The sequence below is a fragment of the Chrysochloris asiatica genome, unplaced genomic scaffold (assembly GCF_000296735.1).
Source record: "Chrysochloris asiatica unplaced genomic scaffold, ChrAsi1.0 scaffold00454, whole genome shotgun sequence".
Taxonomy (NCBI): Eukaryota; Metazoa; Chordata; class Mammalia; order Afrosoricida; family Chrysochloridae; genus Chrysochloris; species Chrysochloris asiatica.
The window spans coordinates 594918-605113 of NW_006408972.1; positions in this window are offsets into that span (position 1 = coordinate 594918).

Genomic DNA, 10196 nt, shown 5'->3' on the forward strand with positions numbered 1-10196 from the left:
ATGTCCAGCTAGGATGAACTTAGTGGCTGGCAACATCACCTGTTTAGCATCTTCTTATTGTTGCTAAGAAGTCCTGGGGTGGCGCTGTGGGTTAATGTGCCAGACTGCAAAGCCGTTTGAACCGCAAGGTCGGTGGTTCAAGCTCACCAGCTGCTACTCAGAAACCCTATACAGGGTCGCTATCAACTTGTATAGGGTTTCCTATACAACAGGTCGGAATCAACTTGACGGCACTCAACAACAACAACAATTGTTGTTAAGTACCGTGGAGTCGTTTTTAACTCCACCCTGTAAAGGGCTTCCAAGGGGTGGCTGATGGGATTTGAACTGCCAACCTTGCAGTTAGCAGTCCTATGCTTATCCTATAGTGCCACACCAGGACTGGTGGAGGTTGTATGCTGTGGAGTCAGTTCCAACTCATAGCGAACCTGTATAGGGTTTCCAAGGCCGTAAACCTTTACTGGAGCAGAAAGCCTCATCTTTCTCCTTCGGAACGACCTGTGGATTTGAACTGCTGAACTGTGGTTAGCAGTCCAGTGCTTATCCTATAGCACTACACCAGGACTTTGCTGTTGCTGTTACGTTCCATTGAGCCAGTTGACCCAGTATAGGGTTTCTGAGGAACAACTGGTGAATTTGAATCACTGACCTTGAGGTTCAAGCCACTCTTGCAGTCTAGTGTTTATCCTACAGGACCACACCTGAACTCCACACCAGGACTGGTGGTGGTGTGCTGTGGAGTCGGTTCTGACTCATAGTGACCCTATATAGGGTCCCTGAGGCTGTCGAACTTTATAGGAGCAGAAACCCTTATCTTTCTCTTGCAGAGCAGCTGGTAGATTCGAACTGCGGACCTTTTGGTTAGTAGACCAATGTGTAACCATATGCTACCAGAACTCCACACCAGGACTAGAAGTCCCAAAATGGATTTCACTGGGCTGGAAATGGAGACGCCGGCAGGATGGTGTTCCTTCTGGAAGTTCTGACAGCGAATCTGTTTTGTTGCCTTTTCCGGCCTCTCAAGGCCCTGGCAGCACAGTGGGTTCAGTGTTGGGCTGCTAATCTTATGGTCAGTAGTTCAAACCCACCAGACACTCCAAGGGGGAACAATGAGGCTGTCTGCTGCCATAGAACTTGGCAGTCTCAGAAACCTGTACACAGTCGTCCTGAGCAGGAATCGACTTGATGGCAGGCAATGTGGTATTTTTTGTTGTTTTTGTTTAGAGGCTGCCTGCATTCCTTGGCTCATGCATGGCCTCTTCCTCCTTTTCTTTAAGGCCAGTAGTGCGGCATCTTCTCTGACCCCTGCTTCCATCTTTCCCTCTTCTCTCTTTGGCTCTAATCCTGCCATTGCTAAGGACACAGGCGATGGCATTGGGCCCACCTGGGTGATACAGACCAACATCCCATCTCAGAATCCTGAAGTTAATCTGCAAAATCCCCATTGCCGTATGAGGTGACAAAGTCACAGGCTCTGGGGATCAGGATGTGGACTTCTTGGGGTGGGGTCGGTACCATTGTTCTGATGATCCCAGTGGTCAACCAAGCTTTGTAGCTCATGTGCCCCCGTCCATACCCACCTCAGGGATACAGTGAATTCAGATTCAGACGGCTGCAATAAAGCAAATATCACATGAATTGTCTTGGATTCCTGGTGCATATAGAAGTTATGTTTCTAGTAGATTGTCATCTAAGAAGTGTGCCGTAGCGTGATGGGAAGCTTGAAGTATCACAAGAAGGAGCAACATGAGAAACAGATACATGAGGTGAGCACACATGGTTGGAGAAATAGTGCCGATGGTTCAGCTTAATGCAGGGTTGCCACACCTTCGATTTGTAAAAAACAAAGCAAAGCACAAAACCTGTCTGTGTAAGTGCAATGAAGAAGAGTAGACTCCAATAAGGTATGCCTATAGGTCGCTGTGAGGGCGGATGAAACCGCTGCCTGGACACCCCTCTCAGGCTGTCTGGTGCAGGAGAACTGGAGAGGGGCCCAGGAACTTGCATGCCTTCCAGATTCCCAGGGGAGGCTGAATTGCACTTGGAGAACCCCCTTGGTGAGTCCCGCCCCCACTCCTTCATAGGCCATATGTGGTGGTGGGGAAAAGCAATTTCCTGAAAGATCAGTCGGATGCCAAAGCCAGGAAAGGCAATGACTGCCAAGTGTCAGGGACTCAAACGTTCCTGGTTGCTAGGGGTTTCTGCTCTGGAAAAGTGTATGATCCAGCCCATGAGAAAGGTGTGCTCAGAAATAATAGAAGAGAAGAAGGGGAGAGGCGTGCACTCAGAACTCAGGAGGCACAACAGTTAAGCACTCAGCTGCTAACCCACAAGTTGCTGGTTTGAACCCACCCAGCGGCTCTGCAGGAGAAAGATCTGGTGTTGTGCTCCAATAAAAATGAACCAAACCCATTGTCATGGAATCAATTTGGACTCAGAGCGGCCCTATAGAACGAAGTAGAAATACTCCTTAGGGTGTCGGAGACTGGGACGTTTTATGGGGACAGACAGCCTCATCTTCCTCCCTCAGAGAGACAGCAACCCAATGCTTAGTCCACGGTGCCAGCAATGCTCTCTCCCTAAACATCTGTTGTTGTTAAATTTCATCAAGTCAATTCCAACTCAGAGCGACCTTGTATAGGGTTTCCGAGGAGTGGCTGGTGGGTTTGAACCTCTGACCTTGTGGTTAGCAGTCCAGTGCTTATCCTACAGTGTCACACCAGGTTTCCTAAAGATTATAGCCTAGAAAACCCTCTAAGGGCAGTGTACTCTATCACATGGGGTCTTGATTAATCAAAATTGACTCAGTGTCACATAACCATCGTTTGAAAGGCTGATGGTTCAAGACCACCCAGTGGTGCCACAGCTGGTGTTCTGCTTCCATAAAGATTACAGCGATGAAGCAGGTCTACTCTGTGACACTTGGGGGTCGCCACAACGGACTGGCTTTGTTTCTTTAGCAGACACCATGGTGGTCATTACATGGTGGGTCTAGGGTGGGCCAATGTTGCTTGGATCCCAATATTCCTGTGGAGTCACAGGCTCAGGGGACCCTCTACCATGTGGTCCCAGTAGCATTATTATGGGGACAGTTTTACCTGCATCTTGGAAGTCAGGAAAGAAGCTGGAGGGAGAATCTGCTTTTAATTCTCAGCAACCAAGAGACCGGATCAAATGACCTGTGGGCCTGCTGACCGGTCGGCCCTGCCCAAGATCCTGTGTGCTCGGAGTCCCAAAGCTAACAATGTCATAGCCCTGGGCTGCGTCCGATCAGTGTAGTTAGGTTGATGGGATTAATCAGCTCATGTTAACATGCTGATGATCATGAAATAAAGATGAGGACGTTTTCGATGGGAGGCTCTGGGCTGAGAGGCGGAGTGAAATCACTGAGACTTTTGCAGACGTCACGGTTGAATTATCACAAAACTTCTTTGACTCGAAGCAGATGCTTATTAAGATTAATTTAGTGTGAAAAGTGAACCAGACGGAGTACAAAAGACATTGTCTCGTCGATGAGGTAAGAAGACACCTCCGTATTGTCCTGATCCCACTGAGGATGACTGTGTGTGTCTCCTGGGGAAGGTCTCAGCACACGGATCGGGGCCATCCCTTCTCTGGGGATGTTCACTGGGAGCTCAGTGTTCTCAGAAAGACAAAGGGAGTGGAGACAAAGGCAGCATCAATCAGGAAGGGAAAAATAGGGCTGAAGACAGAACCCATCTTTCTGCGAAGCCATACCTTCCACAGTCTTTAGAACAGCATTCTGTCTGCATAAGAACAGAAATGTTGAAGATGCGTGCTGTCAACGGGATGGTTCTGGCAGCTTGGGACCAGAGAAGATGGTCTCAACTATATGACCAGCTAGGGTCAACTCTATTAGACACCCAAACCCAATAAGCAAACCAGTTGCCATGGAATCAGTTCTGACTCTTGGTGAACCCTGTGTCTTACAGAGTGGAACTGAGCCCCACAGGGTTTTCTTGCAGCATTTTTTTACAGAAACAGATTGCCAGGACTTGCTCTGCTGCACTGCTGAATGGATTGAAACTGCCAACCTTTCTGTAGCGAGTAAGTGCAAATCCCCCCCCGCCCCCAAAGGGTCAACGGTTAAGAACTTGGTACCCAACTGATAACCGGTAGTTTGATGGTTTTAACCACCCAGGAGCTCTGAGCAGAAAGCCCTGGCAATCTATTGCCACAAAGATGACAGCCAAGAAAGTGCTGTGTGGCCGTTCTGCTCTGTCATATGGGGTCACTAGAAATAGACATGACAGCACCCAGGGCAACAGGGTCAAATCTAGGGAGAAAGGCCTAGTGATGTACTTCTGAAAATCAACCAATGAAAACCCTGTGGAGGACTAAGGAACATGGTACTGTCAGGTCTGCAGCGGATTATAGGGCCGAGGCAGGGTCAGGCAGCGATTTCCCCATTGTGTGTGGGGTCGCCATGAATCGAAGCCAACTTGAAGGTAAAGAACAGCAGCGGGTGGATTTTGTTTTCGTCTTGCTTTTCCTTATTATTTATTTTAATGGCACCAACATTATTTATACTTTATTGGTGGTAACGGAAAGTAAGACAAACGGGGTTACAACAGCTCGTGTTTCCGCGGCAGCATTCAAGGACAAATCACTGCCCTTTTCCTCTTTTAAAGTAAAGTAAATTCTTTATTGCTCTTGTTGTGTTGTCTAGATACTTGTTATGTTGCTAAGTGCTGTGGAATCGGTTCTGACCCATAGCGACCCTGTACAGGGTTTCTGAAGCTGAAATCTTTACAGGAGCAGAAAGCCTCATCTTTCTCCCGCGGAACAGCCCAATTCGTAACCACTACGCTACCAGAGCTCCTTAAATACTTGTTATTGTTGTTGTTGTTGTTGTTAAGTGCCGTCGAGTCGGTTCCGACCCATAGCGACCCTGTACAGGGTTTCCGAGGGTGTAAATCTTTACGGGAGTAGAAAGCCTCATCTTTCTCCTGCGGAGCTGCTGGTAGTTTTGAACCGCTGACCTTAAGGTTCGCAGCCCGATTCGTAACCACTACGCTACCAGAGCTCCTAAATACTTGTTATAGAACACATTTATTTTTGGCAGTTTGTATGGGTGAAAGTTTAACAAGCAAGTTGGTTTTCCATTCAACCTTTATGCATACACATTTTGTTTGCTGACATTGATTACAACGCCCACCGTGTAACAGCGCTCTTCCCACTTCCGCCGTGTTTCTGTTTCTGTTCATCCTTCTCTTCTCACCCTTCCTGCCTTCCAAATGACCTGGTATAAGATTCCTGAGGAGTGGCTGATGGATTTGAACTGCTGATCTTGCGGTTAGTAGTCCAGTGTTTATCCTACTGTGCCTCAGTTTATCCATGGGCAAACACTGCCTAGGGTGGTGTTGTTTACCTGGTAGGTCTATCGATTGTTTGGCTGAAAGTCCAGTGAAGGTGAGTTCAGTTTTAAGCCTGAAGAGTATGTAAGGGCCACAGTTTCCTCAGATTCTATCAGAACTCTGAAGACTGTTAGTAGTCCAAAACAAAAACAATTAGTCTGTGTTATGACTTGAAGTTTTGTTTCACATTTTTTTCCTACTCCATCCAAGACCTTCTGCATGGACTCTGTTAACGTTGGGCAGTCGGTCTCAGAGTTGTGGAGGCTGAAGTCTGTGTGGTCTCTTAGCCCACTCCATGCATCTTTGATTTTCTTCTTGACTCCTGATGGGGAGAGACCAATAGTTGGACCTTTGTTGTTGTTGTTGTTGTTGTTGTCAGGTGCCATCAAGTCGGAACCGACTCATAGCGACCCCATGCACAGCAGAACGAAACAATGTTTGATCCTGGGCCAACCTCACTACCGCCGCCACACCTGAGTCCATCAATGATGCCACCTGGCTGATCCATCTCGTTGGGGGTCTTCCTCTTCTTCTCTGACCCTCCACCCTACTCAGCATGACATCCTTCTCCAACGATTGTTTCCTCCAGACAATATGTCCAAAGTAGGAGAGACAAAGCTTAGCCATCCTGGCCTCCAAGGAGCACTCTGGCTGCACTTCTTCCAAAACAGATCTATTGGTTCTTTTGGCAGTCCATGGCACTTTCAGTATTCTCCTCCAACACCACAACTCAAAGGCATCAATTCTTCTACGATCCTTAGATGGACCTTAGATGCTGAAAATGGTCCTTTTGAAAACTCTCTAGGATGCTTCTGAGACTTTGTTCTGCCTTGGCTCCTCTCCTAGCTCTTGGTCTCTTCTCTCCAGTCCCTTCTCTGGCTTCTCTTCAGACTTGATCCTTGACTTTGACAGCTCCCAGGGCTCCAGCCTCAGCTCTTTCTGCTCACTGGAGGCACGTCCTCCAGCCCTGTGATGTCTGCCCTCACATCAAGCCTAGGGACATCTGGAAGGTAATGCTACAACAAAACGGGGTGTCTCCCGGGTGAGTGCTCAGAGGAGCAGGGACAACTGGCTTCATGGTCCTTGTCTGAGTTGTATGTTCTTCAGAATTTTTTCTTGTTAACTCTCTCCAACTCTGGGATACGTCAGAAAGGGATTGCTTCTCCTGAAGATCTCTGATCTAAGAGTTTACAGCATCCTGTCCCATGGCTTTTCTAAGGCACAGTTGAGGTGGGAGGAAGCTCTTCAAAGATGTAGTTACATAGAAAGAAAAACACATAGGAAGGAAATACACCGAGATCCAGGTGTATAAACACCTTGGTGTGAGCTATCTATCGCTGTGTAATAAATTGCACCACAACAGGGGCATGTACTGTTACTGACCATACTCAAGAAGGCCTCAGGTGGGCAGGCCTCACTTGACGTCTTTCATTAGGTTGTGGTCAGATGTCATCTGGGCTGCTATCATCAAAGCTTGACTGGGGCTGGGAAACCACTCATGGGGCTACTTTTCTTGGCTATTGGCTGGAAGCCTCAACACCTGAAGGTCAGCTTCAGAATCCTCATTATGTGGCTTTTTCTAGAGCCAGTCATTATTGCAGGAGCTGAGGTGCCTTTCATTGAACCTCACGAGTTGTCCTTTTCCTTCTGTCACATTGTATTGCTCACACAGGGACAGCTGTGATTTAATGTGGAAGAGGACCATAGCAGGCATGGATATGGGAAGTCATGGACCAATTAAGGCCATCTTGGAAGATGACTTCTACAAAAAACAAATTGTTCTACAGGATTTGTAGGAACTGCACCATTCTATGAGGATCCTGGGAAGGCAGGCTTCTCAGGGTCCCTTATTTTGGGACTTAACCCTTGGCCATGGCTCAGATACCAGCTTTCCAAGTTCATGTATGACCACCCCTCCTCAACTTTTTTTAAAAAACATTTTTATTGTGAATTGAGTGAAAGTTTACAGGGAAGATTATCAGTTTTACATTCAATAAATAATATTTTGCATCACTGCAATGATTACAATCCCCTCCATGTACCATCAGTCAACAGTATTTACCTCTATTCCCTTCCCCCCCCCTTTAATGTAAGCATACAGAACAGAAAATACATATTCATTTAAATGTCTAAAAGGCACACTTTTCAAGCCAGCCTCCTGCTTGCAAGCACACGGCCTTTCTCAATCCATGGGCCTAGAGTCCTTAGCTGCTCTATGTATCTATGCCATTGCCTCTACCACCATCCCTGCTGTCATCACTTTTCTGGTTAGGATTCCATGCTCCGCTCTTACGTTTTCATCTTGATGGTCCTATGGTCCTCTGTTCCTGAAATGGCAGATTAACTCTTCCTTTTAGTTGCACATCTTCTATATTTACAGTTGTGACAATCACAGTTAGTCCTGATAACAATTGTTTTTAAATGTCATAGAGTAGGTTCCAACTCAAAGTGACCCTGAATAGGGTTTCCAAGGAGTAGCCATTACATACAATTGAATTGTAAAATCCTATTCCCTATCACCTGACCCATGTGGAAGAGAGGAAAACTATTATTCGGTGCAGTTTCTGCCTTAATCCCCTCATTCTGAATCTAAGTACACTCATGAAAGCTTGTAAGCCAGCCACTTGGTACCTTTATTGTTATTGTTGTTGTTAGGTGCCATCGAGTCGGTACCAACTCATAGCGACCTTATGCACAGCAGAATGAAACACTGCCCGATACTGGGCCAACCTCATAACTGTTGCCATGCTTGAGTCCATTGATGCTGCCACTTGGCCAATCCATCTCGTTGGGGGTCTTCTTCTTTTTCTCTGACCCTCCGCCTTACCAAACATGATATCCTTCTTCATGACTGGTCCCTCCTGACAATATGTCCGAAGTATGAGAGACAAAGTTTGGCCATCTTGGCCTCTAAGGAGCACTCTGGCTGCACTTCCTCTGAAATGGATATATTGGTTCTTTTGGCAGCCCATGGCACTTTCAATATTCTCCTCCAACACCACAACTCAAAAGCATCAATTCTTCTATGGTCTTCCTTATTCATTGTCCAGCTTTCGCATGCATATGAGGTTATTGAAAATGGCTTGGGTCAGGCACACCTTAGTCCTCAAGCTGACATCTTTGCTCTTCAACACAGCAGATTTGCCTAATGCAATACATCATTTGATTTCTTGACTGCTGCTTTCATGAATGTTTATGGTTGATCCAAGAAGAATGAAGAATGAAGTCCTTGACAACTTCAATCTTTTCTCTGTAGATAAGAATGTTGTTTATTGGTCCAGTGATGAGGATTTTTCTTTTCTTTACATTGAGATGTAATCCATACTGAAGGAGGCTGTGCTCTTTGATCTTCATCAGTAGATGTTTTAAGTCCTCTTCACTTTCAGCAAGCAAGGTTGTATCATCTGCATATTGCAGGTTGGTACCTTTATAGACCCCCATTTTTATATCCAATGCCTAAGTTGCCCATCCCTATCAACCCAATGCACTGAGGAATCAAGTTTGATCCTTGACATGAAAAACCCTTCCCTTTCAGTTGGAATTTTGAGCCATTACATCTATAAGCACAAGCCCAGTTCATCAAATTGTAGCAATTTATGCTTCCTTCCTGTATCAAACTTCTTTATCGTCCTTTAATCGAGTTCTGATCAGCAAGCCATCCAAGCTAGGTCATATGGGCACTATCTGCAAGGTTGGGAGTTCTTGCATGCCTCCTCCCACTTCAGACCAGCTGGCCACTTCACTCTCAGCTCTAGCCTCCAGTGGCTAGGTCAGTATCATGGGCTCAGTAGTTCACACACCTCCCTAAACTTCAGACCAGCCAGTCCTTCTTCTTCTCTCTCTCATCTCCAGGTCAGTAGATGTCTATGGAACATGGCCAAACACAGTCCATGTCTTCATTGCTACATTTCCCATACTTCCACTCACAAGTAGACCAAAGAGGTCATCAGTGAGCATACAAGACTGCTCTTGTGTTCCCTTGGAGTTTCACTCTTAGAAGGGGGAGCCTCCTTCACTTTGAATAACAGAAGCCAAGAATTGATTAATCCTTTTCCTTTACTATGCTGGGAATGACAAAGAGGAATGGTGTCACATTCATAATTAGAAAGAGCATTTCAAGTTTTGTCTTGAATTGAAGTACAATGCTGCCTGTGATAGGGCAAGAACTATACACCTACAAGGAAAGCCAGCTAATATGACTATTTTCCAGATCCATGCACCAACCACCTAAGCCAATATTAAAGAAATTGAAGAATTTGACAACTTCTTCAGTCTGAAATTGTTCAAATATGCAATCAAGATGCATTAATAATTCCTGGTGATTGGAATGGAAAAATTGAAAACAAAGAGGAAGGTAATTGGAAATATGACTTTGATGATAGAAATGATGCTGGAGATTCCAAGATAGAATTTAGCAAGACTTATCCCACTTCCTCCTTATGATTCTTGTTTCCAGTCCGCTTTCTTTCCCCAACCTTCTGAATTTTGTTTTTAGGTAAATGCTGCCCCTTTCATCTCAAATCGGTGATCATTTGGTATTTTCCTTCTTTTTTGTCTTCTTAATGACTTTTGCCTTTCTTTTTTTGCTTTCTTTCTGTATGATGTTCTTAATGTCATCCCACAACTCTTCTGGTCTTTGCTCATTAGCATCCAATGCATCAAATATGGTCTGTGGATGATCTCTAAATTCAGATGAGATGTGTTCAAGGTCATAATTTGGCTCTCATTGACTTGTTTTAATTTTCTTCAGTTTCAGTCTGAACCTGTATATGAGCAATTGATGGTCTGTCCAACAGTTTGTCCCTAGCCATGTTTTGG